Raw genomic sequence first — 24498 nt, 5'->3', positions numbered from 1 at the left:
ATTTTTTGGAATGCTACATTTACATTTCACTTTCCATCTTTTCCATGAATGTTCCCTAACTTGTCTAACCCTGGCTGGTTCCCCTTTCTGAGTTCCCACAGCCCTTACAGTTTTGTGACACAAATACTCTGTATTGTTTTATACCACTTTCTAATTTGTTATATTAGTTTTGCTCTTGAACTAACTATAAGCTCCTTAAAGAATCTGATACCTCTGTATCCTCCACATGGGTCTGAAATTGGTACATACTTGATGACCAAATGATTTGAGAGGTGAGAAGACCCATTTCTTAGGGGAATATAACTCCCTCTTAGTCTGAATGATGCCTACAGTTCTCAGAATTTACTCTAATTATTATGAGAGCTGAAGAAGGAGAAGTAGAGTTTTGTTCCTCCTGTTCTTGTCACTTTGGAGGAGGGAGAACCACTCAATGAAGTGAATTCACTTGGAGACAAATTTAAATAAGTCCAGATGGGGGTAAACTAGCCAGAGAATCTTAACTTTGCCTGTGATTCTTTGCATCTTTGTTCAGCCCAGTGAATTTTATGAGACTGTAAGAAGACTCTCGTGAGGCGTAATGTTAGGGCAGATGAGTAGAACCCCAGTCATTTAACAAAGTTGTTCTCATCTTTATCTAAAAGACCTCAGTCTGCCCCATATAGGCAGTTGTATGAAAGCCTGAAGGATAATACTGAACCTCAAACATAATGTGTTTCTTTTAATAAAAAGAGTGTTTAACTCTCTTGATAAAAAATGAATTATTTTTAAAGAATAGATAATCTTCTCATTTGCAGCAAAGGATTATTTTATACAGAACTCCACAGAGTGATTCACCTCCTCTGCCATTCCCAATTAACTGACAAGCCAAGGCTAAGGGACTTACACAGCATCTCACTGCAGGCCATTTGTCTTCAGCAAGAAGGAACTTTCTCATGCTCTCCCCAAGCTCTTAGGCTAAGCAGCTCCATCCTTTTCTTCAAATGTAACAGCAGTCACTTAAGTCTTGTCAGACCAAATGTGATGAATATTTTACATTCCTCTTATAATTTCTGCTCAGAGATTTGTTTTTGTTTTGATTCACTTAAAAGAGAATTTTAAAAAGAGAGAGAAAATTTAGTTCACCTTTAAACTTTTGTTCCAAGACTGGTGGGCCATGAGATATGATAAATCTGGCAGATTTACCCCTGTCAGAGCCGCCCATCTTGAAGGTCTGAGCTCATCTTTTTTTTTTTTTTTTCTGAGCTCATCTTTGCGGCTGCTCTTGGTAGGATGATTTGGATTTTCTCACAGGCTCAAGGGCTATAGTTATGTGAATTTTGCCTCTGGCTTAAGAGTGGACTTTTTCCTCACATTCTTCCCATTTTCTTTAGCTGACTTGTCTCTCTAATGATAGGATCAGTAGCTTATATTTTTATATAGTCTTTGACTCTACGTGATCAGAGTTCCCTCAGGGGTTACTGTGCACTATTCTATCCTTACCCAGTATTGAGAGATACTTACAGTGGATGACATTGTTCCCATTTTTTAGGTTAATGGAAGCCAAGGCTATAGGAGGCTTACGCAGAGAATGGATGGCAGAGCCAAGAAGAGTAGAATTTGATTTACGAACCATTATTCTTACTCTTTAGTCTTAGCATTGAGGTAACACTATTTGTCCATATCAATTTAGTGTCAGTAGTAAACAAGCTTGGAGACTGACTACATTTGTGTTGTATTTTTTTTTTTGCGGTACGCGGGCCTCTCACTGTTGTGGCCTCTCCCGTTGTGGAGCAACAGGCTCCGGACGCGCAGGCTCGGCGGCCATGGCTCACGGGCACAGCCGCTCTGCGGCATGTGGGATCTTCCTGGACCGGGGCACGAACCCGTGTCCCCCTGCATCGGCAGGCGGACTCTCAACCACTGCGCCACCAAGGAAGCCCATGTGTTATATTTTTTTTTAAAAACAGTCCCACATTGTTTATCTTTATTTTTATGTACAGCTGACCTGTATTATGTATATTGCTTTATCAGTTCATTAAAAAAGAGGCCGAACAGGACAGTGATCAATGATTGGAACCACTGTGCAAGAGCTGCTGATAATCTTAGCCCTTGTCATCAACAAGGTGTTGATGACTAACATAGGTGTAGCTATGTTAGTGACATGGTGTGGTGTGTGGAGAACTTAGTTGCTGGGCTTGTTGTCCTGCCTTGTACTTATAGCACAGTGTCTGGTAGACACTCAGTAAATGTTTGGTGCTGATGAGGAGTTACAAGCCCTAGGCTGGTTTCACAGGTTGACACTGGCGTTACCTAACTTTGAAACTATAGAAAAATTATTCCTTTTCTGTAAAACCTGGCAGATGAATTGACTACCCACAGAAACTTTGGAATCAAAATATATACTTGGGGGCTTCCCTGGTGATGCAGTGGTTGAGAGTCCGCCTGCCGACGCAGGGGACACGGGTTCGTGCCCCGGTCCGGGAAGATCCCACATGCCGCGGAACGGCTGGGCCCGTGAGCCATGGCCGCTAAGCCTGCGCGTCCAGAGCCTGTGCTCCGCAATGGGAGAGGCCACAGCAGTGAGAGGCCGGCATACCGCAAAAAAAAAAAATAATAAATAAAAAAATATATATATATATATATACACACACACATACATACATACTTGGGAAAGGGCAATCTGCTAACTTCTAGTTATTGCAAGGACAAACTGTTTGGACCCCATGAGTGCAATTCCCAGGCGTTCAGCTGAGGCACAGAAATTAGGGAAAAACAGAAGAATACCCTTCATTAAGGACAAAAACACTGCACTCTGTTCTTTCATATTTTGCTTCCCATCCATTTCTTGCCCCGGGGCAATTCACCTGGTACTGTTTCACCATCTTTATTCTCATTATTTTGGGAGGACATTAAAGTGAGGTAGATGGAGGTGGGTAGACAGAGAAGCATCTGACTTGAAGTCTGCCTACACAACACATACTGTATAGTAAAAGCAGATTTCACTGCCTCGACTTCATCTGAGCCTAATTCGTTTTCTGGTTTTTGTGTTTTATATGTCAATTCTATGTAGTTACTTCAAATAGTGGCAGAGACTTGTTTTGAGCTCCTGAACAAAATCTAGAAGAAGGGGCCCTTCCTAACCCACTGTTTCCAGAAATACTCTTTTCTTACCAAATAAGAAGCTTCCAGGGTATAATTTATTCATATATTTATCCAATACCCTTCTTGGCCTGGTGACATACCTACTAACTATAGCTAGGTGTTTTTCCAGGTGCTAGGGATAAAGTTGGTAGCAAAATTGACCTTCAAGGAGTTTACAGTCCAGTAGACAGACGATAAACAAGCAGTTAATGTATAATTTAATGTCATGTAGCAATGCATGGTATGAAGGAAAGTAAAGCAGGTAAGTATTTCCAGGAGCTTATAGCCCACAGTGACTTCCTGTAAAGTTTTTGGGAGGGTTTTTTTTGTTTTTTGGGGGTTTTTTTTGTTTTTTACATGGGCCTCTCACTGTTGTGGCCTCTCCCGTTGCAGAGCACAGGCTCCGGACACGCAGGCTCAGCGGCCATGGCTCATGGGCCCAGCCGCTCTGCGGCATGTGGGATACTCCCAGACCGGGGCACGAACCCGTGTCCCCTGCATCGGCAGGCGGACTCCCAACCACTGCGCCACCAGGGAAGCCCAGGGAGGGTTGTTTTAAAGGCATTGATTCACTGAGTTTTGAAAGGGAACCTACTAGCTGGGGAGGTCTAGGGAAGGCAGAATGCTTGTAGTTGGAAGACACTACGAAGAGGTCACTTGTCATGTTAGTGGATCAGACGTAAATGGCTTTAACTATAACTGTAGAGCATACACTCTTTGCAGGGCACCTCTCAGCTTTTAGGCAGAGAGTGAGCTTTGCCGTCCAGAGGACCTTTAAGTACATTTATTATTTGTTTTCTTTGTCCTCCCTTTATCACCTCCCTTCCATTGTAGCCTGGTTGAACTGTATTGATTTTCACCTCCCTCCTTTCCCTTTGTCTTCTTACTGCTTGTACTTATTAACAAGAACTTTGAACCTTTCTACTTTCTTTTTTTTTTAATGGGTTTTATATCCAAATTAACACCTACAGTACCAAGGCTTCTTCTGGGGCTTCTGTTCTCATCTCTTCCTACCATTAAATTTAAGGAGAAACCAAAGGCTATAGCCCAAGAATGCAGGGGGCCCTGGCTCTGCCTCTGAGTAGCTCTGTGTCTCTGAGGTAAGTCACACTGTAGACATCAGTTTCTTCTGCAGGGTGAGGCATTTGGATCAGATGGCCTCCAAGGCCTCTTCCAGCTATAAAGTTCTGTGGACATTTCCTGTCAGGTCTGTGTCCGTGTGTGTGTGTACACTCTCTGGGGCCTGGGGCATCCCACTGTCCCTAAAGAACTTACCAAGGCACTTCTCAAACTCACATCTGTGGGACTGAGTGTTTGCTATTCTGACAAAATATACACTCTTACTGATAATGACTGTGCTCTAGGCTATAATCAGTAGTTACCATAAACAGAAACAAGGTGTTTGCACTTCTACCTGTCCCAATGATAGCTACACTTACCTACTTACTCTTGCACATACCTCCTCACCCATCCCCACACACACAAATGTATCATTTCCAAAGCTAGTCATTAAAAAAGTATAATTGTATCTTTAAGAGTTAATCTTATTTTGGAACCAGTAGGGCATAGGAATGTGAGGATGGTCAGACTGGAGAAAAAATGCTGCTAATGTTTTACCCTCTGTTCTTGGGCTCAGAATGAAAACTGCTGCTGTCCTATCTAATCTGCTAAATTAGAATCTCATGGAACAAGCATGAAAAGGGAGTCCTTCTCCCATATCTGAAAAAGAACCAAGCAACTTTCCTGGGAGAGCCTTCCCACTTTTACTTGCCCAGCTTTCCCAGTCGGAGGTAATGTTAATGCAGAAGGCGGCCAGGGAGAGAAAATCTCAACTCTGTTTTTGAGAAGAGGAATATAGGAGGTTTTAGAACTGTGTTGGTGATGATCTGCTAGGAATTAGTGTACCTCACACTCGAAGTAGAAACTGACTGGCCAGAGGAATTTCTAAGATTCTTTGTAGCACACATTAAACATAAGTGATTGAGTTGGTGGCCCTAGTGATGGCAAAGGCAGCCATAGAAATACTTCTTTGAAAGTTTGTGATGCTTGCTGAATATGCAGTCTCTTCATCTTTAAATCCTTATTTAAACATAATTTACAGAAACTAAATCAGTTTATATTGAAGCTAAATTCACAGTCAAATGCAAATTAACTAAACTCTAAAAATCATTTAAAATTAATGATATGCCCAAGAGGATAAGGTGTGTTAGATTTTTCAAAGATAATGACTGGCTGTGTGGGTAACAGATCTCAGTTCTTGAAGCAGGTTGAGACCAATATTGCTTTACATCCTTTGATTATTACTTTACAATATCCAGTCTTTTATAAACAGTTCTCTTCCTGCCCCGCTTCCTTTTTCCCTTTAATAGGAGGCTGTATTTTTTTTTTCTCTATTCACCTTGTAAAAGCATTCACTTTGCCCTGAAGCACTAGATATGGACAGAACATGACCTAAGAACAATTAATGGAATTTTGCTCTTCTCCCCCATTTTCACTTTCTTTACCTCAAAATCCATTTATTATCAAAGGCACTTTTTTGGAGGGGAAGAGGTAGCAGAGAACCCTAAAGCAAAGTTCATAGCATTTTGAGAAGGCAGATTAATGGGAATTGCAAGTGGACTTGAAAATTGAGAAGCTCTAAGCTTACTTGTATTTTCATATTGATTGTTACTATAGACTCCATCACAACATTAGGAAAATATCACAAAAGTACCAGGGCTTAATGGGTAAGGTTAATCACCATAGAAAGGTAAATGAATTTATTAATTATAAAATTAATATGTGCTTTATCTGGAGATGTAAAAATTCACATTCATTCAATCCAAAACATTTTTTCCATCATGTAAGTTATCCCAAGCACTAAGAAATGCTCACTAAGAGAGGCCACTGAGAGGTAATGTATCCACGATAAATCTTTTTTAACTTTCAATTTTAAAAGGGGTTTTAATGGGTGATTGTTCTTTGAACTACACTTTAAAGTTAATAAATGGAAAAAAGTGTGGACTGTTGAAGTGTGTCACTTAAAATTTTGTTTTAAAATTGATGCTTGCCTGTTTTACAAAAATAAAATGCAGACTCTGGGAAACAGCTGTTAGGGCTTTGATAGAGGTTATGATTTTTCAACAGTTGAGCTATAGTTTATGGTACAGATGGTACTTTGGGTATAGCTGAAACAATAATTGATGGTTTCTATTTCCCTCCTCCTCTATTAGATTCAAAAGACTGGAATACCTTTTTCCCTAGATAGGAATTTTTTCAGTTTCCAATTACAGCCTATATCAAATAAACAACTTTTCTATTGCATATTCTGTACTTCTCCACAGTAACCTGGGTGTTGCCCCCTCTTCTCATTATGGTAGGCTTCCCTATATTTGAAATAATAGTTTTGAGGAAATGCTACTTCTCAGTACTAACCTGCAGTTTATAAAGCCTATCTTCAGGCCAAGTAACATATAATTTTTCTTTTAGAATACTAAAACCAAAGCCTTGCATTGCTTCAAACAAAATTAGCAAATAAAACTCCTGTGAAGCAAAAATGGCAGGCACTAATGTCATATACTTTAAAAAACTCAACCACAGGAATTACTAGAAATACAGATATATCCCGAATTTTGAGCAGGTAAAAAACTATGTTTCAAATGATAAGTAAAACACAGGGACTATTTTAAAAGGGAAATAATTCTTTCACACATTTTTTTTCTTAAGTTTGTTTTACAACATATGTTCAGACCAAATAAAGTTTGAGTGATAAATCATTTTTTCATCTCCTATTCCAGGGTTTTAAATTTGACATAGCATATTTTGTTTTTAATTCCTCTGCTGATTTTTATTCTGAAAAGTAAAGTAAAATATGTAGATTTTCGGCATCTGCCAATGGTTCAATTATCATACTATAAGGGTTCGTTTATAGCAATAGTCTATCCAGGGTTTAGATGTAACGAATTATGGATCAAAACGCCACTGATTAACAAAATTCTTCTATAGGCTTTACCTTTTAAATTAGTATTTCTACATAATAAGCTATTGTCCAACATGTTACTATAGAGGAACTAGCTTTATCTTTAATTTGCATTGCAGTTTGTCATTTACCCACTGACTGGAGTTGAATTAAAAAGTTAGAACTCAAAACTGTGAGTTACTTTCTTGTACTAATTAACATTTGCTTTTAAGACAGAATAGCGTTTGTAGGATTTTTTGAAGCTTAAAAAGTGCTTTACTTTTAAAGTTAGATTCATCCTAATTACACGATGTATTCCTAACAGGGGTTTTCTAGTTTTTTATATGAAGATTTACAAAAGAGGGAGGGCATTGCGGGGGGGGGGGGACAAATCCACTACCTTGTGGTAGTGTTTCGCACTGTGCTCTTATAAGACTTAAAGGAGTTTGAGCCCTAGGAGAGGTAAGATCAGGAGATAGAGTTGCTGTAGTACAATATACTCTCCCCACCCTTTCCCCAAAGATTTCTCAATACAGGCAGGATACCATGTGTAGCTTACTTGGAAGGCGTCTGTAATATATAGTCATCCCTCACCTCTCTACATTTAAAATTAAATCCCAAATCTGTTTTCTCTATCGGAGAAAACTTTTCAGGTTTTGTGTGAGTTGGGAAAGGTTTTGAACCTAGAGTTCATTGGACGCGCTTTTCGAAACCTGTCCAGTTCGTGATGCTAATAACTTTAAAAGCCACCTACAGACTGCCTAGCTCTCAGACAGCAATCCCCTTGCTGGAGCTGAGCGGCTCTCCCGGGCTTACCTGAGTCGCCTGCGCTGGGGCCGGGCGGGGGCCGGGCGGGGGCCGCAGTCTCGCGGCGCTGCGAGCGGGCTGTGCGCGCTCCAGGAGTCGCCCGAACAATGCGAGCGGGGCGCCGAGCGCGCCCGGCCTATGGGCGTTACGTCACTGCGCTGCCTTATAAGGCGCTCCGCGTGTGCGGCGCGGGCGGCGGGGGCGCCAGTGACAGCCAGATCCGCGGCGGCGGCGCTGCATCGCGCCCCGGCTCCGCCGACGCTCGGACCGTGTGAACGCACAGTCGGTCCCGGCTCCCCGCGGAGGGGAATGGGCGGCGGGCCGGGGACGCTGGCGCCCTCCTGCCGGGCTAATCGAGTCATTGGGGGTCAGGGTTGATCCGCTTGTAACTTTTCTCCCTCTGGGGCTCTAAAGCTTCTGTTATTGCTTGGGATTCTTAAATACACATCATGTTATTCTTATTTATACTTTAGTAAATACGTTTTTGTTACATTTGTTTTTTGGTTGCTGGGGAAGAAGGCGGCAGAGGGAAGCCAGAAGTCTCAGTCTCTCTTTTTTTGGAGACATCTCCGGGAGTGATTTAGACTTCAAACCTTCTCTTTCCTCTTTGTAAAGAGTAGGGGTCCTCAGAGGATAGTATTTTATTTCCTGATGATGTAACTACCAAACAATTCTTCAAGTGGTGATGGGAAGGCCAGATGAAATCTTATTTTTTCAGTGTTTTTCCTGAGAGAACCTCCTTGTTCCTCATTTCTGCATGCCTGTGTTTTAACGAAAGTAGTTAAAACTAATCAGTTTATATGGCAGGGAAAATATTTATTAAAGAAATTTAATGTTTTGTGCAGTCCTTTCAAGACAAAGTATAAAAGTAGAACTTTAGAATCAGTTTTAATTCATCTGTTCTTTTCTACCAGCACACAAAATAAAACAAAATAAAAAAGACCTGAGAAGAAAAAAGAAACTGACAAAATATGACTGAATTAAGCCTGTTACCCTTTACTAGGGGGCAGATTTACTTGTATAAATACTTTTTTTTGTAAATGAGAATTAGCCTCCTAATTGCTTTGCACAGCAATAAGAGAAGTAATCTCTAAAGTCCTAGCCAACTATATGAATCTGCTAAGTAAATTAGAGACGTGGCTGCCTCATTTGTGAGTTTCAAATAAACTGAGTAGTTTAAATAACTTGAGTCTATTTAATTTTTAAAATTACATTAAAATAGGATTGCTTCCTATTATAATGTACATGTCTGTAGAATTATTGTTTCCATATGTTTTGTCAAACAGAAATAATGAAAATAGTCTGCCTGTTTCTTTTCTTTAGTGTGGAGTAGAGAAAGACTGGTTGCAGAGAATTTATAGTTAGCAAAAATGGCATGGAGAAAAGATGCAGGGCACAAAAATAAACATGTATCATCTTTAATAAACTGTGGGCTCACTTTAACAGTTCTTCTAGATCACTCTACCTGTCTACTGAGATGCGTATTAAACTAACCCCTGCTTTTTGTACATACTGTTTTAAGAGAAGTGAATGATTATACTCTTCAGCTGAACTTAAGTTTTAATATTTGATTTGCAGTTTCGTATTAACATTTTAGATGTTGGTTTGTTAAATACACTTATGAAGTGTATTTAAATATTTTTAGTCTCCTATGCTTGCCTTGTACTGATTAAATATCCTTTGAGATTTTTATACTAGCTTTGATTTATTACAAGTGAGATAAAATGACTTATGAAAGTTGCATGAAGCATAAACACCTGAATCTCAACTCCAAACTGGTAACATAAAGCACCTCTACCCAAAGCTAGCATTTTTGTAACTTGTTCTGCCTCCTTTCCCCTCTGATGGATACAGAGGCTTCCTAACATTTGACACTACCGTTTATTTCTTTCTTATACTTTTGTACTCATGCTTTGCATTTATGTTCATGCTTTTGACTTCCCAGTTTCCTGTAAAATATGTCAGTATTATTTCCTCCTTTTCTTTAGGTGAAGTAACTGAAGACTAGAGAAGTTAAATGGCTAAAAGACTTGTCTAGGGTTCTCGAAGCAAGAGAAAAGAAGATTAGTACTCCTACTTCCGAGTTCCTTGCCTGTGCTCTTAACTGCTGAAGCACTGGCCTCTGAAACAGCTATGACTCAGCGTTCCAGCTGAGGTCATGGTATGTGGCCACTCTCTTCAGGAATCAATAATAACTCTCATTTGTTGAGCTTTTAGTTCATACCAGTCACTGTGCTTAATGCTCTACATGCACTCCATCATTTAATCTGCATAACACATTTTGAGGTGGTTTTATCCATACTTTTCAGATGATGAAACACATTTGGAAGGGTAAAATTGCTTGACCAAGGTCACACTGCTGGTAAAGTAATGAAAGCAAAAAATTGAACCAGTGTTATTGTATATACAGCCTTAGTCTTGTCTTCTGTTAAGGATTTGCTCAGAATCTCTCAGAGGTGTTGCTAGTAAAGAAATATTCTGATTTAACTGAGAAGTTTGTGTCTTTATTTTTCAGACTGATGTTGAACTAGGAGAACTAAAACTCACACTCTTCGTAGGCCACACACCAGAGCCACCCTGACTGTGTGCCGAATAACCCTAGGGAGTGTTGTTTACATTGGAGACATTGTGGATTTGTATATTTACTAAGATAGTTTTCTTGAGGATGTTGGCAACATGTTCTAATAAAGATAGAATATTATAAAAATTTTCCAACAGATGAAAGTCAAAGGTCTTGAAGAAGCGGAATCTTTATCTAACTGACACAAGGGCACCCTGGGTCTTGTATTGAACACTCCAGCCAGCCATTGGCATTGTGCTCCACTGGCCACATGAGTAGATTTTTATCTGCTTTCCTTTTCCTATCAACATTCTCTTTGCAATGCAATTTTTGTTCTCTTAGCTTCTGACATATATTTATTATGAAAAGAATAGAGTTATGACCATTGTGCCTCAGTCTTGGCTGAAAAAGTTTTACTTCCCTTTTTACTGAAAATTTTACTATCCAGTTGCTATATGACTCTTCTCATTTTATAATCAGGAATATCCTACAAATAAGTATACCTGCAAATAAAAGTCCTTTCTACAACCAGTAAGCTGAATTTATGATCTAAATCAGCAATAGTTTTAAGTTATCATTTGGAAATGGCACAAAGGAATTTTTCTACCAAGCTAATTGCTTTCTAATGCAGAAGAAGGGTTTGTAGGTGACAAGGCTGGAAACTAGGATGTATCCATTTGATTGAATGGTATGAGGTCTCTTTTGTTAGATAGCCCAAAACAGTTGAATATCAGCAATTTCCCATGGTTTAAGCTATTGCCAGGAGGTTATTACAATGGCCACAGCAACCAATGTTAGTAGTAGTGTCCACAATTATTTAACTGTTTTAAAATAACATTAATGTGTTACTAAACATGTCAGAGCCAGTTTCTCTTTGTGAAGTGACTGCTCTTATTTTCTTTCTTGTCCTGTCTCCCTGCCTTTGTTTCTTCTTGTGACTGGTAAAGTCTTTTGGTCATCTGAATAAGTGCCAGAGAAGCAGTATTCATAATTAGCTGAACCTTTTCTAGAGCCGCCCACAATTTTTACTATTGGTTCTTTCATCAGGTAAGTGGCAGTGTGCACTGCTCTCTGGAAGCTCTGCTGCAAGCTTTGGGATGGTAACACTCACGTGGCATGTGACATGTTTGCTCCTTTGCCTCTAGAAGAGTATATGTGGAAACACTATAACATGCAAAGAAAAACAGCAATTCTTATTATGGGCTTGGTGCTGTTATGAGAAGCTGAACAGAGAGGGGATATAGATCCAGGATGGCATGGGGAGAGGCAGAATGCTGTGGTCCTTCATTGCATCAGCCAGTAGTTGGATTGGCCAGAGTGTGAGCCTTTGGTGCTAAGATATTCCTCCTGACAGAACATTCTAACATCTCATGCACAGACTTCTTGAAAAACGGCTTTGCCTCTGAGCATTGGGCAAGCCTGCTGTAGATGTGGAACTGATCACTTCTCTGCTTCTACACAATTTTGGAGGAAGGCTAAAGAGACTGAGCACCACAGGTGGGCAACTGTGGAACATAGAACCAAAAGGAAAGTCTGAGGGTGAAAGCAGCTTCTCTCCATGCCAGGGACAATCAGTTTTCTAACCTACCTCTTCCTTTCACTCTTCTTTCTGTTCCCCAGGTGATATCTGCCTCGCTCTGTACACATAAATGCCTGCATGAAATATACCACATCCCCAGGCAGCACAGCACTTACACTGTGCACCGAGAGCTTAACCAGCAGTTAATGGGCTGTAGTGAATTTGAATTTACATACAGACTGTCTCACTCTTACCTGCAGCCCAGATCTCCTGTCCCAGGCCTCCATAGTCCTTGACGTTTCCAGAGGCTCCTCAACTATTCCTATTCTTACTTTAGCAGACTTTGATTTTATAAAGGTACCAATCCCCTTGAGAGTTAACTTGGGCTGATAGCAACAGTGTCAGTGGTAATGTTAGGGAATGGGATGCCCTTTATTAACATTAAAATGAATGCTATTTTGTGGCTTTAAAAATTAACTTAAAAATAGTTCAGTGCCCATGTCATAATTTGGAAAATGCAGAAAAGTCAAAAAGACATTTTACAACTAGTTCTACCACATGAATACTGCCAACTATTAACAATTCCATGTACTGTGTTTCCTTTTGGTCTTTTTCTAAGCATTTGTAAAGCATAATTGTTTTCATACTTTGGGCCATAATTGTGTATTGTTTCTTTTTACCTTTTTATATTAATGTTCCTGGCTTTTCTATAGCTATCGGGTCATTTAAAAGCATATATTTGCATATTTTCCCTAGAAATGGTGGTCATAAAGCCAACCACTGACATCACCATGGTTTTTCTTTAACAAATGAAACAAGGAAGTCCATATGTAATGGAGACTTTTCCGTTGATCAGAGACCTCCTATTCTTGGTTTACGTGGGATGCTATGAGTTGACTATGGGACTCTAGTGAGCATGCCAGTAGGTGAGCAGAATGACTTGGGGAGAATGAAGGATTGATAATATGACATCACCATAAGATTATTAAATGAGAAGCAGGAAAAGCCTGCTATTTAGGTCCAGTCCATTTGCTTATTTATTCCTGCAAACATTTTGTGTTTCCTTGGTAACTAATAATAGTTTTGTGAAATTGTTGAACTCACAAGTATTGCTGCAAGAGTAAAAAAAAAATCCTTGAATCACAGAAATTAGATAGAAGAGACCTATTAGGTCATCTTCTTTGTTCCTTGCCAGTACAGATTGTTCTTAATACTTTGTTCAATCCATTTTTTTAAAGGGACCTTGTAAACTAGTTGGTATTCCATGTCTTTTTTAAGTAATGCGTTTTAAAAGAAACTACTCTGACAGCTTTTTCTGTATAGTTGTGGAGCTTGATTTCAGGCTAAATATAAAGGAGGAAGACCTATGGGTTCAAAGTACAATTGGGGACTTCCGTGGTGGCGCAGTGGTTAAGAATCCACCTGCCAATGCAGTCGACACGGGTTTGATCCCTGGTCTGGGAAGATCCCACAAGCTGCAGAGCAACTAAGCCCATGCGCCACAACTACTGAGCCTGCGCTCTAGAGCCCGCGAGCCACAACTGCTGAAGCCCATGTGCCTAGAGCCCGTGCTCTGCAACAAGAGAAGCCACAGCAATGAGAAGCCCGCGCACCACAACAAAGAGTAGCCCCCGCTCACCTCCACTAGAGAAAGCCGGCGCGCAGTGACAAAGACCCAAGGCAGCCAAAAATAAAATAAGTAAAGTACAATTGAACAGGTTTTTTTAGTTGGAAGTCATTGGGACAGTTTAGGATGTTATTGGAATAGTTGGCCAACTAAGGGTGAAACAGATGGGTGAGTTGAATTTATGTTTTCTTTTATCATTGGAAACTCAAATATAACAATGCATGAGGATAAACTGTTAATCATATAAACTCATTGAAATGGATCTAGAAGACCTAAGGAAGTAAAGCATTTAGGAAGTAAAAAAAAAAAAAGTGAGAGTAAAATGGTTCATTCTAAGGTTATTTTTATGAAAGAGACATTTTATGCTCTTCCCTCCTGTCCCTGATTCTGCTTTGTCCATTATTTATAGTTGATTATTACTTGATGTGAAGGTGGCTTCTAGTTGTAAAATCCTTTCCCTCAGTCAGGCAACTTTTTCAAAACCCCAGAAAGACAGAATAAAACTATCTCACAGAGCAGTCAGTGATGGTTTTATAGACTAAATGCTTCACTTCCCTACATTATGGCTAAAGATGTCTCCACTGGGAAAAATGACGAACAAATTAAGAAATAAGAAATGTGCTTTGAGTTTTATTACGAAGGATAATCATTTTATAAAATCACATTTTATAGTGTAAAAGGCCTTAAAAAACATCTACGCTCCTTATTACCACTCTTTGTTCTCCCTTTTTAAGTAGATGAGATAGTTGGATCTTGGAGAGGTTAGAAGGACTTGCCCCAAGGTCAAACAGTAAATTGCTGATCCAGCCACTATGTTTTATGGGTCTGCATGTCTCTGCTGGGAAACTTGAAAAATCAAAAATGGCTAATTAAGCAATGTGATTAGAACTGTCAAGAAGAATGTGTCTGAAATCCTAATTAATATTAGTGTAATGTACCTAGGTTTATACTAACCACGGAACTAATTTGGAACATTAATGAGCAACTTATCCACTTTATGGATTAAAAATGCAATATTTTTGTTGCATTTCTTTTATTTATTTTTAAAAATTTATTTATTTATTTTTTGGCTGTTTTGGGTCTTAGTTGCTATGCGCTGGCTTTCATTTTAGTTGCAGTGAGCTGGGGCTACTCTTTGTTGCGGTGCGCAGGCCTCTCATTAAGGTGGCTTCTCTTGTTGCAGAGTACGGGCTCTAGGTGTGCGGGCTTCAGTAGTTGTGGCTTGCAGGCTCTAGAGCACAGGCTCAGTAGTTGTGGTGCACAGGCTTAGTTGCTCCGTGGCATGTGAGATCTTCCCGGACCAGGGCTCAAACCCATGTCCCCTGCATTGGCAGGCGGATTCTTAACCACTGCAACACCAGGGAAGCCCTGTTGCATTTCTTTTAAATTAAAGATCTGGTAATCAACTCAAGCCACCAAGGTTGATAATGGGTTGACAACTCTGGTCAAAAATTTAATGGAGAGATCTGAGCTTTTAATATTAGTTCTGTCACTTAACAACATTGTCTTGCATGCTTGCCAATTGGTTATTCTGTATATGAGAAATCCTTTTATAATTTATGCCACTAGGTATCCAATTTGCATCATAAAATACAGGTTCAGGTTCGGGAGGGAGGTCAAAAGTCTTGTGTTCACCCTTATATTGAAATATCTCTCCAGTGAGAATTTCACCGTTCTTCTGGGAGTTGGTACATACACAGTCAAGTTGTCATTAGTCAGAGCTGAAGAGCTCCAGCGATTTGTTACTCCCTCAACAAGTCCATTCCATTCCGAACTAAAAATTGGCTTCCTCTGACTTCCACTGACATTCCTGATCTTTCTGTGGAGCCATACTGAACAAATACATTGCTTTGACATGACAGTTTTTTAAATATTTGAAGACAGTTTGTCCTCAATCATCAGGTGTTCCTATTTGATATAATTTCAGTCCTTTCACACCCTGTGTCTAATGGTTTGGTGCTCAGAATGAACAAGTTACTTCCGAGTATAGTTACTTCCCCTTTATAGACTTATAGACTCTCTGTGTATGTGTGTGTGTGAGTGTGTGTGTAAACCTTAATTTTTCTTAGCATTTTAGGCAACCACATCAAACTACTGTGTCATTGAGCTTACTGATCACCAGCCTCCTAATGAACAACCACACACCTAAGTATTTTCATCATGCACTGCTCCCGTGATAATCTGGGTTAATCACTTCTATCCTATGTTGGTTTTGTTTATATTATATCTTTGTTATAATAACAACAATAATATATAACACATTTATTGTTTAATGGATGCCGTGAACTGTATGCTTTACATATAATATCAACTTTGATCCACATAATGACCCTGTGGGATAGATAACTGAGGAACAGAGAGGTGAAGTAACCTGTGAAAGATCACAGAGGAAGTTAAGAGTGGCACCAGGGTTTGAATTACAGACTGACTTCAGCAACCTCTTGTAGAAATCACACTCAGTGTCTTGTAAAATTTGGTCTTGGGGGTAAACAGTACTAAGCCTGGAGTCATAGAACTTTGTATCTCTCCTATCTGCCACCTACTTCATTATGCTTGCACCATGGGATAGTAGAGTGAGAATGGATCTTGGAGATCACCTGGTCAGCTTCCCTCATCTTATAACTGAATAACTGAAACTGAAACTCAGGCTGTGCAGTAGCCTGTTCAGGGACACGCAGATGGGGCAGAGCTCACTCAGGCCAGTGTGTGATGCCTTTTCTGCTGCAGAACTCTGAAGTGTTTCTGCTTTGTACAGTTTCTTCTCTCTCTTTTCTCTTCTCCTCCCTCCCTTCCCTCTTCTCTTTCCTCCTTCTTGTCTTCTCTCCTTCTCTAATTATTTACGTCACTATAAGCATCAAAACAACAGTAACAGTAATAGAAATCATATTGAAAGGATCGCTTAAAAATCTTACCATACTGTGTTTTAAACTGTTTTCATTTATTGCCAACTTCTGAATCTGTATGTTCTTTAATCTTTTCAGATTATGACATAGATTTAAGAATCCTATCAAATATCTTCTTAAAATCCCTCTGACTTAAGTTTCATGGTTCAAAGAAGATTTAAGGAGTGGGAAGGGAAGGGAAAAGAATTGCTGTCATTTATTGAGAGCCTAATATGTGGTGATTATTCTGCCCAGCCCTCTACCTTGATCTTTCAAACCTCCTTCCCTCTCTGTGAGATTCTATATGAGGACAAGCACAATGCCCTGCACATAGTGGGCATTCCACAAACCTGCTGAATGAGGAAATGACTGCAAAGAAGTGCTTTGGATCCAGCAAGAAAAAGAGATGATGATCATGTACACACTACTCCCACTCATTGACTGTTAGCTTTTGGTCCATTTTATGTGCCATTTATTTCATATCCATGGAGGCAAGTATGTGTGCAGGATAGTGTGTGCAGGATATTTGCAGTGATAGATTTTGGCTTTGTACTTTTAAATCAACATGATACTGATTGTCTTGATGTGGAAACTATTCTTTCTTCCATTTAATCAAGTTTCTGTAATTTCCTTGATCACAAATATTATTTGCTAGGGAAATTTCCCCATGGGGGTGTATTTAATCGTGCAAGTAGGGAAAAGTCTGTCATGATAGTGCTCTGACAGCCTGAGGACTTGAGGAGTAAAAACTGCAGGGGCAGAGTTTCTTCCTAACACTTGCCTCTTGGCAAAACATAACTTAAAATAGAGCTGGTTTCTTTTTAAATATAATCAGTTCTAATGAAGACTGATCCAGTTTAGTTCTGAAACACATAGAATCAATTTTCAGTTACCATGAATGGCTCCTGCCCTAGTGATGCCAGAATGTCCATGTTCCAGCTCACTTATTCACACTGAGAATCTGGGGAGTCGTCACTGGTGTCGACTCTGAGTGACCTCAAATTTGGACTCTGAGATTTATCTCCAAGTGCTGATATACTCTGATAAGATTGACAGAAATGATAAGTTTATAATAAGATTGCTTATTTGTCTCATTACTAGTCTATGCCACTTAGAGTATTCTATAAATTAATTTTCAAAACCTATGAATAGCTCAATTATATTTCATTACCTTATCTTTCAATACAAAAATTCAAAGTTCTTTGCTAAATGCAAGTATTTAAAATTAGCACGGGACTTCCCTGGTGGTGCAGTGGTTAAGAATCCGCCTGCCAATGCAGGGGACATGGGTTCGATCCCTGGTCCAGGAAGAAGATCCTACATGCCACGGAGCAACTAAGCCCGTGCGCCACAACTACTGAGCCTGTGCTCTAGAGCCTGCGAGCCACAACTACTGAGCCTGTGCACCACAACTACTAAAGCCTGCACACCTAGAGCCCATGCTCCGGAACAAGAGAAGCCACCTCAATGAGAAGCCCACATACCGCAATGAAGAGTAGCCCCTGCTTACCGCAACTAGAGAAAGCCCACGTGCAGCAACGAAAACCCAATGCAAAGATAAAATAAATAAATAAATAAATGATTTTTAAAATAAAAAAATAAAATTAGCATGAGTTCATGAACTTACATTGGCATTTCATTTCCTCTTTTTAGTATATCAGTAGACTCAAAATATGAAAATGGCTGAGGTGTTGCCTCACCTCTGATAGGTGCTGACTGACTTTTGGTTAAAATTAGACTCTTTCCATCCATCCATCCATCCTCTAACTATGGCTGTTGTTTGCTGAAACCTTGTGGCACATATGTCTAACTCTCTTCCTCTTTCTTCCCTCCTTTTTGCTCATAACCACACATACACTACATGCTACACAAGTACACATTCAGGCTTTTATGTATGCTCACTAACAACTACAAGGGGAAATGAACAATAATAAAATTCAAATTTTTAGATCAGGAATGGAAATCTACTTCCCAAAGGCTAAATGTGTTCTCTTTTTGTCCAGTCATTGTGACCTTCAACAACTAATAGCACTTTTTGTGAATGAGGATTATCATCAGTCATTTATGCCAATATGTTAGTAGCAAGATGGATGGGAGGGGGGTTGGCAGCTGATGCATGGCTTTCGCATGTACAACATTGAAGAATTTTTATGCTCCTGATGGGATGAAAGGGCCTGTGTTCTCCAATTAGGTAGTGCCAGTGAGAAAATATGATGAAAAATCTTGAAAAAAATTAACCTTTGTTCATGATACTTGCTCACTGGAATGGAATTGAGCGAATGAAAAAGATATTACATTTTCCCTTCTAAATTGAAGGATGTGGGATATCAAAGGGAATACTGTTGGGGGGGGGGCTCTTGTGATGACTTATAGGCATAAAGAAGTTAGGCCTAGTCTGCATCCGCCATGTTCTTTTAAGAAGCACTCAACATATATTTGTTGAGTACCTTCTGTGAGTATTTATCACTGTGCTAAATAAGTTCATGGTGACGGGGGGTAGAGAGTATAAAGCGTGACCCTGCCTAGATTTTGATGGGTAGATAGAAGAAACAAACAAACAAAAGCCAAAACCCAATTAATATGAAATTGGGATGCTGAGTTTGGTGAAGTAAGAATTTTTACAAAAGTATCAGTTAGACTTAGAAATATCTGGGTGGTCTTCATAACAGAAGATAAGGTTCATCTGGACCTTGAAGGGTGAGTATGTAATTCCAGGAAGGAGAATGGCAGAGCAAAGGGACCCTGGATTGACTGTAGTCACTGACTGGCTCTTGTTGAGCAGTATGGGGCCCCTGCAGACAGTTGTACAAGTGGTATACATCGCAGCCCTGGAGGAGAGAGTGGTCGCAAAAGGTGGGGCCAGACTATAAATGGGTCTTAAAATTCAAGCAGTGGGGGTTTTAACTTAATGTAGACAGTAGGATGCCATTGGCAGCTTTTGAGCATTTGAGTAACATACTGAAAGCAGTTTTAAGTGGCTTTGTTGGAAAGTTTCTTTTCAGTTGCATATTCAGCTGCAATATCCATAAAATAGAATTAGGAATACTCCAGCCTCGTTATACATTCGTATGTTAATGCTTCTTTTAGGTATAATTCTTGGACAAGTGAGGGTGTGGAGTAGCCTCTAGTGAAAAGTTTTAAAGGTCTTTTCTGAGAATCAAAATAAAATAGATGTATAATATTTTACTTAAGCAGGAGAATTTCTTTTAGCTTTATTAAAAGAATGGCTCTCTTGAGCCATTTACTTGATAAGTAATTATGATTTATCAAAGCTTCTCCTCAGAGAAAAAGTTGGTAGCTGGGTAAAGATCTCCCAAGGCTGCTCATATCATACACACAAACTCTGAATATGAATGAATGACTTGCCGAATGAATTGGTTTGTTTGTTCGTTTTGATAATGTCCTTTGCAGAGGTACCTGTTTGATCCATTACTTACACTGGAGGAGGTTCTTTATGTTTTAGGTTCACCTTCTTAAGTACTTAGCTATCAGCAATTTTATTTACTGATTGTGGAAGGTAAAGTTGAGAAGAGAATCTTCTCAGAATGCTTTTTGTTGAGACAGACACTTTTATCTTCACTTTTCAACTTCCAGGGAAAAGAAATTCTGTGATTGTCTTCATTGGGTCAGTTCTGAGATTTCATAAATTTCAGTACAAAAAATAGCTTTGCTAAGGACTTTAGTTTGTTTCTTTTTTCCCCGTGGTTTTATTGGGCTTTGATCCCTCTCTTTGGCTCATGAGTTATTTAAAGTTGTGCTTCTTAATTTTTAAGCATATATTTGGGGCAGGAGGGAGAGATCCTTTTGTCACTGATTACGTTATAGTCAGAAAATATGGTCAGTTGTTATCTGCCTTTCGAAGTTTGTTATGATTTGCTTTATGGTCCCACTGTGTTTAGTTTTTGTACAAGTTCCCTATCTGCTTAAAGAGAATGTATATTCTGTAGGAGTTAAGAACATCATCCTCACTACAAATAAACCTTGCTTATTATGTTGTTAAAATCTTCTGTAACCTTGCTGAGTTTTGTCTGCTTGATTTATTAATGACTTAAGAGGTGTGTTAGACTCTTCCGCTGTGGTGGTGGATTAGTCTGTCCTTGTGTTTCTGTCAATTCTTGCTATAGTTATTGGAGACCGTATTTTTATGTGCATGTAAGTTCAAACTATTCCTAGAAAATGGAATCTTTTCACATTATATAGTGACTCTTTATAGACGCTTTCCACCTTAAGGTCCCTTTTGTCTCATATTAACATAGTTGTGTAACCTTTCTTTTGGTTAGTGGTTGCTTGATGATGTCTCTTTTCCAAACTTTTACTTTCAGTTTTGCTATATTCTTATGTTTGAGTCACTTATGAACAGCATACAGTTGGGAATTATTATTATTGTTAGAACTGTTTTAATCCAATCTGACAATCTTTGTCTTTTAATGTATTTAGTCTATGTTACAGTGATTATTGATGTATTTGGTTTTACTTTTGTCATCTTAGTTGATGGTTCTGTTTTTCACCACCTTTTTTGCTGTTGTTTTATCTCATATCTTGGCTTCTTTTGGATTTTATTTTTATTCATTTTCACCCTCTCTACTTTGGAAGTCATATACTATTTCTATTCTGTTAGGAATTAATTAGCCTATACATTCTACCTCACAAGTTAAATTCTCAAAGTCTAAAGCTAATCACAATTTTAATCCTCCAAAAACTTTAAGGACTTCAGAACACTTTAAGCATACCCTCCCAATTTTTATATTACTGTTGAAATATACTTTAGTTCTTTTTTTTAATTCCACAAGATATTATCATTACCTATTATTGTTCTTTTAGTCAGTGTTGGTTTAGATGTACCAACATATTTACCACTTTCTTTACTCATCATTCCTTCTTTTATTCCATACTTCCATCTGGGATCACTTTCCTTCAATCTAAATACATACTTTTGAAGTTCCTTTAGTGGAAGTGTGTTTTTTGCACACTCTCTCTTTTTATTTATTTGAACATGTCTATATTTTACCCTTGTTCTTAGGAAGATTTTTACAGTGCATAGACTTCTAGGTTGACACCATTTCTGTCAGGACATTGAGAGTAATATTCCACTGACTTTTGGCTTCCCATGTTAATGTTGAAAAGTCAATCATCAGTCTAATTGTCATTCCTTTTCTCTCTGGCTGCTTTTGTGATTTTTCCTTTGTCTTCTGATATTCTGCCATTTCATTATGATATTCTTAAGTATAGAGTTCTTTATTTTATATTTTCTGGGCTTCATTAAGATTCCTGTATGTGTGAATTGGTTTCTTTCCTCACTTCTAGAAAATTCTCAATGTTAAATCCTCAAATATGGCTTCTGAATAATTTTTTGTCTCCTTACCTTTTAAAACTTAGACACATGTTAGACCTTCTTACTCTGTTCTTCATATCCTTCAACTATTCTTTCGCTTGTTCCGTCTCTAGCTCTTCAGGCTGCATTTTATTATTTCTTCAGATTTTTCTTCCAGTTCACTAATTCTCATTGCTGATCTTACAGTTATAGTTTTTCATTTCCAATTTTTTTCTTTCCTAATTTGTTTGGCCTTTTATAGTCTGTTACTCTTTTAACTAGAAATTTCAATCCCCTTTTTTATCTTTCATATATTAAGTATGTTTTACACACTGTCTGATAATTTAAATATCTGATGTCTTTATCAACAGTTCTGATTCTGATTTCTCCGGCTTTCAATCATTATGCATTATTTTCTAGTGTGTTTTTGGATTTTTTTTAATATGAACTCATACATCTTAGACTTTATATGTGGGAATTCTTTGAACCCTGGGTTGAAGGTGGCTTCCTCTAGAGAGGATTTTTTTTTTTTTGCCAGGTGCCAGGGAGTATTGTCAGCCCAGAATCTATAGGCTTTTTATTTTTTGTTTTTGGACCACCCAGGTAGTGTGAATTTGGGCTGCAAATTCTCATGTTGGGTAGCTTGTTATTATAAATTCTCAGTGGAGTTTATTTCCTCCCTTTCTCCCAATGCCACAGTTCAAGGAAAGTAGTTTTCCTTTTCGTTCCTGGAGGTTGGTTTTGTTTCTTAGTCACCTTTAACACTGATGGTTTAGATGTTTGTAATCCTAACTTTATGTGGGGTAGGGAGGGCCCTGGACTTTGTCCTCTGTGCCCTATGGTGCCATAAAAACTAAAATTAAGTTCACAGCATTCAAAAAATGCTCTCAACGCAGAAGCCGGCTTGGGTTCTTCGTGTACCTTCTATACCATACATTATACTATACTTCTAATTTAGAGAAAGTTCATATAATAAGCTTACTTATTTCCTATCTCCCCTTGCTCTTAATTCACTATCATTCTTTTACCCTTAAAAATGGAAACTAGTTTTGGAATAGAAACAAAGTAGTAACAAAATTGAAGAGGTTCAACGGATAGAAATATTATTGAGGGTTCTGCTGACAGTGTTTTCTGATTTTGATAAAGCCTAAACTTTCTAGTTGGGAGAAACAAATCACCTGCCTAAGGCTATTTGTTGGAATGTTACCATATTTTATTGCCAGATCCTTGCTTTTTTTGATAATTTAGTAGCTAAATTTGTTTTAAATATCATAGAAACCATTATTTCTGTTTGCATATCATTAGTTAGATAGATGTGAGTGCATGCATGTGTGTGCAAGTGTTTGTTTCAGTAGCTGCTTGTGTCTGTGCTGTGTTTTCCTTATCACTATATTGCATTTGCTTTATCCTCAGCTAAGAAGTGGGGGAATGAGATTCTGAAGATGATTTTCAGGAGGGAACAACTCAAAGTCCATAAAAGTTGGGTGAATAGGTTTTCAGCCCTCATCCCAAGTCAGGTCTTCATGTTTCGTGGCCTTGGTCAGCCTTCATACAACAAAGCATATGGGCTGTTCCCAAAGAAGACCAAGTGGGTGGGGTGTGCAAAGGTGACTAGGAATGGCAATGCCTTGTTTAGATGAATGCAGCATGCTCTGTGTCTGTCCTCTCAAGGTGTTCCTATGAGGAAATCTGGGGACTCTAAAGACACATCCTTCTGCCTTCATGTCTCCATCTCCAGTAACAATATTTTTAGAATCTAGGTATTTTTGGATGGTAAGCCCCAAAATAGTGTTGTCCATTTTGTAGACTCTCCACAAGTCTTTATGCTCTATAGATAATTGATTTATACTTATCTCTGTAAAATAGAGTTCCATGCTAATTGAGAACAATTTTTGTTTACCAACACCCCTCACAGAATACATAGATATTTTAGTTAGATTTTACCACCAACCCTAAAGGCATTTTGAAGGTAAAAAATCTTATTCCCTCTTTACTGAATCCACAAATGTTTCTATCAGTTTCTTTACAGTTTTCTTTTTATTGAAGCTGGGTGACTAAACATTCAGTATTCATTTATTAAATACCTACTGTGTTAAGTGAGACAAATCTGAGGGGAAGAAAGCCATTTAACATAGTACCAGCATATATTAGGCTCCAGTAAACTTTGTTCCTTTTCTCTGTGCTATTATATCCAAAGTTTAGTGCTATATGGAAAAATAAGACAGATCCCTTGCTTCAGGGAATTTACAGCTAAGAGTTGGTTAGGGAGGTATTAATATGGAAGAAAAGGGCTTCCCTGGTGGCACAGTGGTTAAGAATCTGCCTGCCAATGCAGGGACACGGGTTTGAGCCCTGGTCCGGGAAGATCCCACATGCTGCGGAGCAACTAAGCCTGTGCACCACAACTGCTGAGCCTGCGCTCTAAAGCCTGCTCACCACAGCTACTGAAGCCCGCATGCCTAGAGCCCATGTTCCGCAACAAGAAAAGCCACCGCAATGAGAAGCCCACGCACCGCAACAGAGTAGCCCCCGCTCGCCACAACTAGAGAAAGCCCGTGTGTAGCAACAAAGACCCAACGCAGCCAAAAATAAAAAATAAATAAATTTAGTTTAAAAAATATGGAGAAAAAGATATACTGGTTAAAAACTAAGTGAATTACACAGCGTGCATAAATGAAGTGCCCTTTCTGTGTAGAGGAAGAAGTTATGCATCTAGAAAGGTGTGAGACAAGGTG

General features: G+C 38.9%; 2 protein-coding genes across 8 annotated transcripts in view; one reads left to right on the top strand and one right to left on the bottom strand.

Annotated features, from left to right (window-relative positions):
* The window catches only part of CMSS1 (cms1 ribosomal small subunit homolog), a 383342-nt gene that overhangs the window by 49211 nt on the left and 309633 nt on the right, over positions 1-24498 (top strand). The window lies entirely within an intron of this gene.
* Positions 1-24498, bottom strand: part of FILIP1L (filamin A interacting protein 1 like) — a 306442-nt gene that overhangs the window by 42652 nt on the left and 239292 nt on the right. Inside the window, exon 1 of one of the 7 annotated variants that reach the window (XM_082654403.1) lies at positions 7874-7983. The exons of the other annotated variants lie outside the window; for them this stretch is intronic. The gene's annotated coding sequence lies outside the window, so the exon portion shown is untranslated. Of the gene's footprint in view, positions 1-7873; positions 7984-24498 lie in introns of those variants that run through there. 7 annotated transcript variants of the gene reach the window in all.

The sequence above is a fragment of the Grampus griseus genome (genome assembly GCF_964374135.1).
Source record: "Grampus griseus genome assembly, chromosome: 5".
Taxonomy (NCBI): Eukaryota; Metazoa; Chordata; class Mammalia; order Artiodactyla; family Delphinidae; genus Grampus; species Grampus griseus.
The sequence above is the reverse complement of the archived record's forward strand: the minus strand, read 5'-3'. Positions and strand labels throughout refer to the sequence as shown.